General features: G+C 41.0%; 1 protein-coding gene and 1 pseudogene across 2 annotated transcripts in view; both read right to left on the minus strand.

Moving 5' to 3' along the window:
• Ppp4r1 (protein phosphatase 4, regulatory subunit 1) overlaps window positions 1-211 on the minus strand; it is a 67,246-nt gene extending 67,035 nt beyond the window's left edge. Inside the window, exon 1 of one of the 2 annotated variants that reach the window (XM_013036396.1) lies at window positions 22-184. The gene's annotated coding sequence lies outside the window, so the exon portion shown is untranslated. The other variant, XM_013036395.1, reaches the window with a different exon arrangement.
• Window positions 212-7,565: 7,354 nt separating this feature from the next.
• Window positions 7,566-8,449, minus strand: LOC106001290 (annotated as a pseudogene).
• Between the last annotated feature and the right edge of the window lie 4,601 nt (window positions 8,450-13,050).

The raw sequence follows: 13,050 nt of genomic DNA on the forward strand, positions 1-13,050 counted from the left end.
CGGGACGCCCGCCGCGCCCACCTTCCGCCTTCTGCGCCTGGCCCCGCAGCGCGTCCACACCCTCGGCCAGAGCTGCCCTGTTGCCGAGTGTACGGCCCAGGCTCGCGAGCTGGCCCGCCCAGACCAGCGGCGACTGCCGGAACCTGGCCGGGTGGGGTCCCCCGCGGCCTGCGCCTCTATTGGGTCACCGGCCTCGCCCACCGTCCGGGCGGCTGCCGCCTGCTGGGCCGCGCTCCGCTCGCCGCTCGCGCCCCTCCCAGACCTGCTCGGGCGTCGCCAGCGGACGGCGGCCGGAGCTCCCGCCTTCGGAGAGAGGAAGCGCCGCCTCCGCCCTCCCTAGCCGCGCCGAGCGGAGGCGAACAAAGCCCTGGGTCGAGCCAGGCGGTGGTGGAGTGACGAAGTCTGGCCGGTTCCTCCGGACCTGCGTCGCGACTCGTGTCAGGCCGGCTCTGCCCTCCGCGCTCGCTGAGCGAGAGGCGCCCGCCCGGCAAGGCGAAGGACCAGGTTAGACCCCTGGCGAGCCCAACTGATAGCTAAGGACGAGCCTGCTGGAAAGTGGTGCGCCTAGGGTTTGCCTTTGCCCTCTTTTTCTTTCTTCTCTCTGTTCAGTAATTTTGGCAGCAGTTTCCTCCACCGAAGTTTGTACCACAGAATTTGGGGAAGGTGGGAGGGCTGGATCTTTAAACTCCGCCTGGGCATGCTGCCTTGGCTTATTTGCTCAAGGCTAGCTAGCTACCACGTGAGCCACAGCTCCATGTTGGGCTTTTTGATGGTTAATTGGACATAAGAGTTTCATGGACTTCACTCACTGGACTGGTTTTGAACCTTGATCCTCAGATTTCAGCCTCCTGAGTAGCTAGAATTTTACAGATAGGGCATGAGGCCCTAATCCTAACGATCTGCGTGATTTTTCTTGGTAGATAATGGTGATTTTACAGTTAATTTTCTTGTACTATCTACTTTGTCAAGGTAAATGGTTTTATCTACACAAAATACATTTTATTCTCACCTTATAGAAACTATATTTAAACAAAATAGTTATCATTGTTCTATTCATATACCCCAATTTCGCTTCTCATGTATCTTGTGGATACTAGAGACTGTTTTTATCTAATGGTCAGAGCAAAGTAGTAGTTCCAAATTGTTATCTAGCTTTGCTACTGAAATCTGTGAAGAAAGTGTCACAAGTCGTTTTTTAAAAAAATACCATCGAATTATATGAATATGAAGGCTTGAACTTATGAAAGTTCTCCGAATGAAAAATGAGGCTTGGAAATTAATTAGCTCTTCACTCAAGTAAGGAGAAATAAATTGCAACAATAAAAACAGGAAACGCATCTGATACTATGCATTTACATGACATTATCCCATTAATTATTGTCAGTGATTGAACTGTTTTCAGAATGGCCATTCCTAGAATTGAACATATATATAAAAGGCAGACCTTTTTGTACGTAATAAAAATCCTGAAACGAAAAAATAGTCAAAATCCTATTAAAATACTTGAGTGGCATAGGGTGTGGTAGTGGTATAATCCCAGCTACAGAGGAGGTAGTCTAAAAAGTCTTTTGTCTACACTTTTTTTTTTAATTGTGAATTTCAGGTACTAGTGGCTCATATTGGAATCTTTGGGAAACTGAGACTGGGACAGGATTTGAGGCTAGCCCAAGCAGAAAAATATGTGAGACTCAAGGGAAAGAAGCTAGGCATAGTAGTGTAAGCATGTTATCCCAGCTGTGATTGGAAGTCTAAAATAGACAGACCATGGCTCAGGAGTACACCCCCAGCAGGAAGGGAGACCCTATCTCAAAAATAACTTGCATAAAAAGGTATAGAGCCAGGTGCCTGTGTCTCACGCCTGTAATCCTAGCTAGTTAGGAAGATGAGATCTGAGGATCACAGTTCAAAGCCAGCCGAGGCAGGAAAGTCCTTGAAACTCTTATCTCCAATAAACCACTCAGAAAACCGGAAGTGGTGCTGTGGCTCAAGAGCTGGAGCACTCGCCTTGAGCTGAAGAGCTGAGGGATAGTGCCCAAGCCCAGAGATCAAGCCCCACAACCGACCCAAGAAAAAAAAAAAAGGTATAGAGATACTGCTTAACAATAGAGCACTTGCTTAGGAAGCATGAAGCCACTGCAAGAGAACCTGCCAAGGTGCATTGTAGACTGTGTGCTGAAGAAATACTTACCTTTCTGAATTCAAATGGTAGAGTCAATTTGATCCTGATGCCAGTGGCTGAGGAATGTAATCGAGACAGTGACTCATGCCCAGACAGTAATGAGCAGGCAAATTGCCTTTTTCTTCCCTCCTCTTTTTCATCATTCCTTCCACACTGCTTTCTTCTCCACTTGGCCAGTGTCTGAGATGCTCACACAGCTTCTAGGCTTTCCTAAAAGTCCTTTCCAGATCTAATCTCCCTGTGAATCACCTTGACGTGTTTGTACAATCTCCTCGTTGCCAATTCCATTAAAAGCTACCTTAATCAAGTCTTAGTGGCTCAACAGAAAACAGGGGAGTTAGAATTAAAATACTAAAATACTGATTCTCTTCAGAATGGTAGAATTTGTATATAATCAATTTTGTTTACTTTTCCATCAAATTGTCATTGAGCCACCCTCTCTGGTGTCAAAGAGAGCTGCCTACCTCACATAGGGTCATCTTCAACTCCACCAAGGTCATCACTAATCATCCTGGGCCTAATTAGTAATTAGGTACTGTTTCCAATTAAAAGAATAAAATCATCACCCTTTTACTCTGCTTCTAACCAAAAATCCTACCCAAGATATTCACAACCTGAAAGCTTATTCAAGTAAAAACAGCTGGGCACCAGTGACTCACACCTGTAATCCTAACTACTCAGGAAGCTGAGATCTGAGGATCCTTATTTGAAGCTAGACTGGACAGGCAAATCTAAGAGTAAAAAATAAGACTTTCCTCCAATTAATTACTACAACAAAAGCCAGAATTGGAGAAATGGCTCACAGGATAAAGTAGCAGCCCTGAGGGTTTGGGTAGGGAGAGCTAAGCAAGAGTGAGAGGCCCAGAGTTCAAGCCCTGCTACTGGCACACAAAAAAAAAAGTTAAAAAAAAAAGATCTTGTGTAACATTTTACTTGTAACAATTCTGTGAAAATACAGAGCATTTGTAAATACAGAAAATGTGGACAAAGTGCTTGGCCACTGTTTATTGCCACTTCATTCCTTTCTGAAGCCATAAAGTCTGCCCTGCCAGTAGAGTCCTCTGTAAGAGACTTATTTTATTCTTGTTATGTGGAGCATTGGGAAGATTCTATATCTTTACAATATTTACACATCTCTGGCCTTTCAGTGATAAAAATGCATTTTCCTGAGAAATCCAGAAAACTGTATTAAATAAAATCACCAAAAGTACTCACAGATTTTACTCAAAAAAACGAATATCACTTTGCCTTCTTTTTTAAGCTTCACAGTTTAATATTTGTGTATGTTACAAAATAAATTTATTGAAATATAGTTCATTTGCCATAAAATTTACTCCAGTGCACAATTCAATAGTTTTTCGAATGTTCACAAGAGTTGTACAATCACATTTGAGACCATTTCCCAATACACGTAAAAGCTCTATTTAAACCAGGGCACCATTGGTTTATGCCTGTAATCCTGACATCTGAAGATTACAGATTCAAGCCAGCCTGGCAGGAAAATCTGTAAGGTAGAATTCTGATTCCAGGGGTAGAGCACCAGCTTTCTGTAGGATAGCTAGTGGCTCACACCTGCATTCCTAGCTACACAGGAGGCTGAGATTTGAGGATCATGATTCAAAGCTAGGCCAGGCAAGAAAGTTTATGAGACTATCTCCAATTAACTAGTAAAAAATCAGGAAATAGAGCTGTGACTCAAGTGGTAGCATACTAGCCTTGAGCAAAAAAGCTCAAGGATAGGACCAAGGCCCTCAGTTCAAGTCCCAGTAGCAGCTCATGTACATGAGCACATGTGTGCACACAAAAAAAGAAAAATGGAAAAACCCTAGTTAAAACTAGTGAGCGCTTACATACAGATAAGAGAATTGGCCTGAATTAGCAATCAGTCACCACTGCCACCCCACACAACCCTAGTCCAAAGCAATTATCGGTCTGTTTTCTATCTTTATTACTTAGCCTGTTCTGAGTATGCTATGCAAATAGATTCAAATAATGTATGTTCTTTAATGATTGGCTTCTTAGCATATATATTTTCAAGGGTCACATACGTTTTAGCATGTTCAGTATTTCCCTTTTTTATTGATAAATAATGCTCTATTATATGGCTATATTTTATTTTACCTACCCACTTTTGGCTGATAGAAATTTGGATTGATAGAAATTTGTTCTCACATATTAGTTGTTATGAATAATAAATATCTAAAAAGCTTTTTGTGTAGATGTATGCGTCATTTCTCTTGGATAGATACCAAAAAATGGGAATGCTTGGTCATATGGTAACTCCATGATACTTTGAGGAACTGCCAACTATAATTCAAAGCAATGCACAGTTTTTACATTCCCATGAGCAATGAATGTGAGTTCTAATTTATTCACATTTTCCTACATCAAACATGCCTCTCAAAGTTACTCTCACAAATGACATAATTATGTATGTGTAAAAGACAAAAACCAACATATACAGTATTTAAGTCAAGAAATAAATTTAGGCTAGGAGTAGTAGTACATTTCTACAATCCCAGCTACTCAGGAGACAGAGGTGAAAAGACAGTGGTCTGATACCACTGTGAAAGTGGTATCAAAGTGGACAAAGTTGGAGTAAGATTGTCTGAAAAACAAACTAAGCCAGACACTAGTGGCTCACAACTGCAATCTTATCTGTTCAGGAGGCCGAGATTTAGTAGATTACAGTTCAAAAGCACCTTGGGTAGAAAAGTTCAACTTTACCCCATCTCCAGAATAACCAGCAATAAGTCAGGCTCAAGGCATGGTTCAAATAGAAGGATTCCATCTAAGTGAGCTAACTGAACAAGTGTGAGACCTTGAGTTCAACCCCTGATGTTAATTAGATGGTTAGGTGGTTGGATGTATGCATGGATGGATGGATAATAGATGGATACATAAATACACAGATGGCTTAAGTGGTAGAGTACCTGACAGGCACTGAGTTAGATAATCATAACCACAGAAAAGATAAAATTTGCATCAGTACCCAGTATGTGCTAGGATTACAGGCATGCAACACCAGGTCAGACTCCTGGTTCATTGTGCTGGTGGTGCTGGTGGTGCTGGTCCTGGGGCTTGATCTCAAAGCCTGGACACCATCTCTTAGCTTTTTTTCCTCAAGACTGGCACTCTTTCACTTGAGCCACAACTCTACTTCTTGCTTTTTGTTGGCTAATTGGAGATTAAAATCTCAGGAACTTTTCTGCTCTGGCTGGTTTCAAACCAAGATCCTTGGATCTCAGCCTCTAGAGTAGCTGGTATTATAGGCATGAGCTACTAGCACCCAGTCTTGGTTAGATTTATTTAGTCGGTGGAATCAGGAGAGATGAAAGCAAGAATTTCACACTAGTGGAGACTGATCAAATAAATCAGAGCTCAATGAAGAGTGTAAGAAGTGAATCCAAGTGGAAGTTACATATTTCTCTCATGTGACTTGTGTCACAAAAATTATGATAGTAAATTACCTTGCTATTTTAATACCTTGTTTTTGTAAAATTCTTTAAAATGTCATGTTCTTATTAGTTATGTAAGTAGTGTTAATGGAATATAGTGGAATATTGGTTGCTATGACTGAACTATTATCCCTTTTTAGTATTTATTTTTTATCTTCGTTTACATCTGTTACTTGTTCATAAACAGTAAACCAATTTTCTGGAAGATGTAATTTCTTACTGTATACAGAATACACTGTTGTAGAATCAATTAGTCAGCAGATTTTCCTATTGTTATAACAGATCTTGGGAGAAAGAGAACCTTAATCAGTGTATTTACCTTTCAGAGTAGAAAGATCTGTTAAGTCTGATTGATGTTGCAAATAATTTATAAATCTTAAAAGAGATGTGATTTAAAGTCTTTATCTTCTCTTGTCTTTTCCTCCTGAACACTTAAATCTTAGCAAATGACCAACATAATGGTTTAAAAGTCTATGGTTGTTGATAAATGTTGATGCACAGATGAAAACATTAGTATCTATCTTTTACCACCATATTAAGTAGTGACCATGTGTATTATCTTGTTTGAAGACAGCTTTGACAAAAGGAGCAATATCTGTCATTTGTAAATTTTCTAGTTCTAAAGAAAGCAGTTATGTTCTATAGATATAAATTATGTAAATAAAAGTTATTTTATACCATTAAAAAAGTGATACACCAAGAAACTTCAGATGATCCAGGTATTTTACATATGTATATATATATATATAATATGAGTTGTTAGATATCCCAGTCCCTGTCCCACACACGTTCAAGAGAGAAGGAAAAGTTTAATGCCAGAAAGACTGGCAGGCTGGCTCCATCAGGACAGAACAGCAACTTCCTTTAAACTGAGGTGGCTGGGGTGGGGGAAAGAGCCTGCAAGAAGATGAGGGACTGTGGGGAGGCGGGGTTAGCGTTAGGAGCCAGGCCAGGGCAACCTTGAGACACAGACAGCCAGGCAGAACCTTGGCCACTGGAATGTAGGTGGCCAGAATGACTTCATGTCAGCTAACAGGAGTGAGAGCAGAAAATGTGCCTGGGTGGGCAATCAAAGCAAAGGTCCTCCTCCATAGAGATTCCATGGCCTCAAGCAGTTACACATTGAGGGTCCTTCCTGGGCATCTTGACATGGTCCATTACCCCTGGGAGACCTACACATGAAGAATGAGCTGATTGGACCCCAGAGGTGTAAGCCAGAATGGCCAATAAGAGGGTCTGAAACACAAATGGAGAGCTCATGCCAGCCTCTGATTGGATCTGGGGATTGCTCTGAGGCCCATGGGCTGGCCAATGATAGTGAGAAGCTATCTTCTAGAGTCACCTTATGAACTCCTGCACACTACATCCCAGGCAATGCCTTCCCTTGGGACCCCTCCTGTCTAGCAGGAGCTCTGATCATCTTCCTACAATAAATCTTTATGGTTGTCTTAAAAAATAAAACTTTAGCAAATTAGTACCCAATAATTATAAATAGAATTGGGGAGGCGGGGGGCAGTCCTGGGGCTTGAATTCAGGGTCTGGGCACTGTCCCTGAGCTGCTTTTGCTTAAGGCTAGCACTCTACCACTTGAGCCACAGGACCACTTCTGGCTTTTTGTGTGTATATGGTACTAAGGAATCAAACCCAGAGCTTCATGCATGCTAGGCAAGCACTCTACCACTAAGCCACATTTCCAGCACTAGAATTTTAAATAGTAGTGCTTTTTATGATAGCACTGAAAAAAGTTAAATGTAACTGAATCTAAGATATGTAGAACTTAGAATTACACAAAATATTGTGGGAGAAATTGTTTATTGGATTCTTATATAAAATGTAAAGTAGCAAGGCTACAGGCCCTGAGACAACTCAATTTTAAAAGATGTTAATTGTCCTCCCAATTGATTTATGGTTTAATTCACTTCTTTTTTTCAGGTTTGATTCACTTTATTATTTTCGTGTAAAATTCTATGTGTAGCCACAGCTGGAGCCTGGGTCCTCTGCATGGAGACTCTGGTGTAGGTTTTCACAAGATGGTCAGTGAATTCCTGATAAGGAGATTTGATGAATACAGTCTCTTTCCAGAGGTTAGGGGTCAGGTAACTGTAGGTTTTAGAGATGGCATCAAAGGTGGCTTTGGCCAAGGTAGCAGTACAGCCCCTGGCTGAGGTGCAGCAGTCATCAATGCCAGCCATCAGCAGCAGCTTCTTGGGGACAGGAACTGACACAATCCTAGTGCCTCTGGGGACGGGGATGAGGTACACCAGCACAGAAGCGCTGCGGCCTGTCACTTTGCACAGGACAGTGTGAGGCTTGCCAATCTTGTTCCCCCAGTAACCTCCCCACACAGGGACATTGGAGAACTTGGCCAAGATGATGGCACCTGGGATGGCAGTGGCAACCTCCTTGGAGCACTTAACCCAGACCAACATGGCCATTGTAGTCGCCAATGGCTACAAATGCCTTGAACCTGGTGCACTGGCCAGATCGAGTCTGCTTCTACACCGGCATAATCTTCAATACCTCATCCTTGAGTGGCACCCCCAGGAAGAAGTCAACAATCTCAGACTCCTTGATGGGCAGGGAGGAAATATAGATCCTCCCAAGACTTGATCTTCATGTCCTTAACCAGGGGATCCATTCCTTGCCATCGGCCTTGCCTCCATGAGCCCTGCAGCTGCGACCCTGGCCTTTACCACAGCCACGACTTCGACCCCGGAGGCTGTACTGAAGCCTCCAGGGAAGGACCATGGCCTCCCAAGCCGGGGGCCCCAGGACCTCTGGGCCCTCCTGCTGCACTGGCATCATCCACCATTTGGTGTTTTCCTGGAGAAGGAGAAGAAGGGTTTAAATTCACTTTTTACCAGAATTTGAGCTCGTTTTTTGTATGTGTAAATATCAACTATGTTATACTAAAAGTATATGTTGAAATACAAAAGACCAAAGCAGCAATAATCAAATCTTAAAGAAAAACAAAGTGGTTGGATTTACCTTATTGAATGTATAGACTTACTTTAAATCTACAATAATTGCACAGTGTCTCAGTCAATGTAAGCAAATAAATGACAGACAAAAAAGTCCAGGAACAGGCCTACACATACATTTATACTTTCTTTATGAAAACAATGGCAATGTAGAGACAAAGTAGCACTGGAGAGACAGGAAAAAGCTAATGCTGGCCAATTTGGGTGCTATTTAAGAACAAAAAAAATTTTTTTGATCCCTATCTCCATATTCCAATTCCAAATGAAATGAGTTATGATCACAAAAGACGTAACAGAAAATCTTCACAAGTAACAGGGAAATATCATCTTGGCCTTGGTAGGGAATGGATTCTTCAAAAGATATGAAAAAACTAAATCAGATATTAAAAGTTCTGGGATGGGAATGTAGATTGGTGATAGAGCACATACCTAACTAAGGAAAGAAAAAAGAAGAGTTCTATTACCCAAACATTCCATATTAAGAAAGAGAACCACAAGTGTCTAAAAAATATTTAAATTGAGTATGCAAAGAAGCACAAAAAGAAAAGGACAATCATTAAGGAAATGTCAATCCAGTGGAAATGAGTAATATATATGAGCTAGTAGTTCACAAAAGAAAATGTCAACATACCACATAACTCCATGGCATAAGAAAATAATTTAAAAAAACGTCGTTTAAGGATACAGGTAGACCCGTTGCAACAATGAGAAGTACAAGTTGTCATGTCGAAAACGAACTTTACAACTTTGGTGCCGGCGGGGGGGGGAGGGGGGGGGGGGGGGGGGGGGAGGCTGGGAAGGGATGTGAAGGGTAAACAAAGGAGGAGGCTGAAATGCTTGATAAGAAATGTACTCATTATCTTGCCCATGTAATTGTAACCCCTCTATGCAGTATGTTCACAAAAAATTAAAATTTATAAAAAAGAAAATAATTTAAAAATGCAATTGTCCTTCCTTTTCATTAAGGAGATATATATTAAAACCATAATATTAGGTGTTATAAAACGTCTACCAGAATAACAAAAGATGTAAAACTGAGATAATCCAAAATATTGTGAGGCTGTGGAATCTTATAAATTTTCTATCAATTAGGTAACAACAACAATTTATTACAACTCACATTTATTACAGTGCTGTGGGTTAGAAATCAGACATAAGTCTTCACTGGGCTAAAGTCAAGTTGTCATAATGTGTCTTTCTTCTTGGAGATTCTGGGGATGAATCTACTTTCTTGCCTTTTCACTTCAAGAGACATCCCCACTCCTCCCTTTGTCTTCAAAGCTAACAACACTGTGTCTTGATCATTCTTCCATAGTCACAGCTCCCTCTTACTCTTTTCTTCTTTCCCCTGCTTTTCAGGATTTTTGTACTTACACTGGGCCTACAAGTATAACTCTGGATTCTATCTTCATCTCAAGATAATGTGGCTGCAAGGTCCCTTTTGCCTCCTGAGGTAATCTATTAACAGACTCTCCAAATTAGGACAGGTACATCTTGAGGACTTCTTATTCTGTTTATCACATAAAGAAACATAGCTTCCACACAATGGCTCTGGCTACAACCACTTTGATTTGGCAATACTTGGTAAAAGGTAAAAGATTTATATGGTCTAAAGAGAAACCAGAGTATTGTTTGGCAATACTTAGTAAAGTCAAACACATATAGAACAGAGGATTCAGTAATTCTACTTCAAAAAAAAATTATCACCATTCCTTACAAAAGAAAAATCCAGACCAAGAAAAAAAAAAAGGATCCATTGTCATTTAGAATGGATGAATACAAATTGTGGAATATCCATGCCATGGAATAACTTATAGCAATGAAAACTTACTACTGCCACACGTTATAAAATCAGATAATCTCACTAACAAGGAAGCCAGACACTGAAGAATATTATCTATATGATGCCACCTGTTCAAAATTTAAAAAGATGAAAACAATTTTTGGTGCTAAGGGATTCTGATTCTTGGTGATGTAGTGTGTGGTGTGTGTGTGTGCGCGCACATGCGCGCACGCATGCTTACTTGTCCTGTGCACACCTATCCTGGAACTTGAAAGCTGGGTTTAGGTGGTGGTTGTAAGCTTTTTTGCACAAGGCTAACACTCTAGTACTTGAGTCACAATTCCAGTTTCAGCTTTTTGGAGATTAATTGGAGATAGGAGTTGCATGAACTTTCCTGCTCAGGCTGACTTTGGTACCCTCAATTTTTGGGGGGTTGTTTTGTTTTGTTTTGTTTTTCAGTCGGTCGGTCATGGGGCCTGAACTCTGGGCCTGGGCGTTGTCCCTCAGCTCTTCAGCTTAAGACTAGTGTCCTACCACTTGAGCCACAGCACCACTTCCAGCTTTTTCTGTTTATGTGGTGCTGAGGAATCAAACCCAGGGCCTCACGCATGGGAGGCAAGCACTCTACTCCTGAGCCACCTTCCCAGCCTCTCAGGCTGACTTTGAACCATGATCCTCAGATCATGATGAGTAGTTAGGATTACAGGCATGAACCACCGGTCCCAGCCTGTTAATTCTTAACCTTAGTAGAAGTTGTATATATGTGAACCTCTATGACCATTTATGAGTGTTTTGTTTTTTGTGCCAGTACTGGAGCTTGAACTTGGGGCCTGGCTACTATTCTTAGTATTGTTCTCGAGATGGGAGCTCTACCACTTGAGCTACAGCTACACTTCTGGCTTTCAGGTGGTTAAGTGGAGATAAGAGTCTCAGAATTTTCCTGGTTTCTTCTAACTGCCATCACTCAGCTCTCAGACTCCTGAGTAGCAAGGATTACAAGCATGAACCTCCAGTGCCCAGCTCAAGGGTAAGTTTTGTTTTCCTATACTCATCTCTTTTTTGTATATGTGCCAGTACTGGGGCTTGGGTACTCTTTTTCAGCTTTATCACTCAAGGATGGTGCTCTACTACTTGAGTCATAGCTTCACTTTCAGCTTTTTGGTGGTTAGAGATAATAATGTGAAAGACTTTTCTGCCGAGACTGACTTCAAACTGTGACCCAAGAGCTCAATCTCTAGAGTAGCTAGAATTATAGACATGAACCACTGGTTCCAGGCCTCATACCTCACTTTTAATACATAAAAGTTTATTAAAAGGAAACCCTGGCTGCAGTGGTACATGCCTTTAATTTCAGTTACTCTAGAGGCAGAGATAGGAGAATTCTGGTCAGACGTTGGTCAGGCAAAGTACAAAACTACCTGGAAAACAAGTCAAAAGACAAAAAGGCCTAGAAGTATATGTTAAAGTAGCAGAACACTTGAGGCCCTGAGTTTAATCCCCAGTACTGCCTGCCTTACCAAAAACTATTTTGTCTTTTGGAAGACACTTAAAAAATAGAACCCAACACTAGCAACTAAAGACTTTGAAAAACTTTGAATTTTTGCTCTGTTACCTTTAGGAAATAAATGAAGGTAAGATAAAGGAAGAGTTATGAGAGGAAAGAAGAAGAGGAAGAAGTAAAAACATGTTTACCTGATTTACTGTGATTTTACAGGGAATTGCTGTGTAGCCCAAGCCACCCTCAACCTACTGGTTCCCCTACCTCAGCCTCTGACAGATGTCTATCACCACGCCTGACTGTAATGAAATTAGTTACTAATGAATTACTTTGTTTTTCTAAATGAGATAATAGCATATTAGAAAACTGCCCTTTTATTTCTTTTTAAAAATTTTTATTGTCAAGGTGATGTACAGATGCATTTGCACATGTAAGGTAATGAGTACACTTCTCAAACATTGTTACCCCTTCCCTTACTTTTCTCCCATTTTTCCTCCCCCATCAGTTCTCCCCCCAACCCCCAGGTTGTGAAGTTCATTTCCAACATATTGGCTTGTGAGTATTGCTATTGCATTGGTTCACCCTTTGTCCTTTGTCTCACCATTTTGTTGATCCCCTTCCCTTCCCCCAAAGAGATAAATGTATATGCCAGATATAGGGTACCAAAATCAAATACAGTGACAACAGGTGCCCCTCAGTGGATTGAGAAAATGTGGCATATATGCACAATGGAATTCTATGCTTCCATCAGAAAGAATGGCATTGCCTCATTCATAAGGAAATGGAAAAACTTGGAAAAAAATGTATTAAGTGAAGTAAGCCAGACCTAAAGAAACATAGGCTCTATTGTCTCCCTCATTTGTAATAATTAGTATATGTCTAGGATAGTCCTTGCACAGCATCACAATAGCTAATAGCTATATACATATGACCATATAAGATGATTCTAAGTGAAATGAACTCCAAGATATGGAAACAAGAGGTTTTTCTGTTGCTGTTGTTTTTAATATATGGTATTGAGTTATTTCTTTTTTCTTTTGTTCCCCCAAACATACTTTCCCCTGATGTCAAACTGCACTTTCATTTATATTCACTGTTTCTTGCTCCATTTCTTCTACCCATTTATTGTCTCTTACTGTCTTTCTGCTTAA

The sequence above is a fragment of the Dipodomys ordii genome, unplaced genomic scaffold (assembly GCF_000151885.1).
Source record: "Dipodomys ordii isolate 6190 unplaced genomic scaffold, Dord_2.0 Scaffold283, whole genome shotgun sequence".
NCBI lineage: Eukaryota > Metazoa > Chordata > Mammalia > Rodentia > Heteromyidae > Dipodomys > Dipodomys ordii.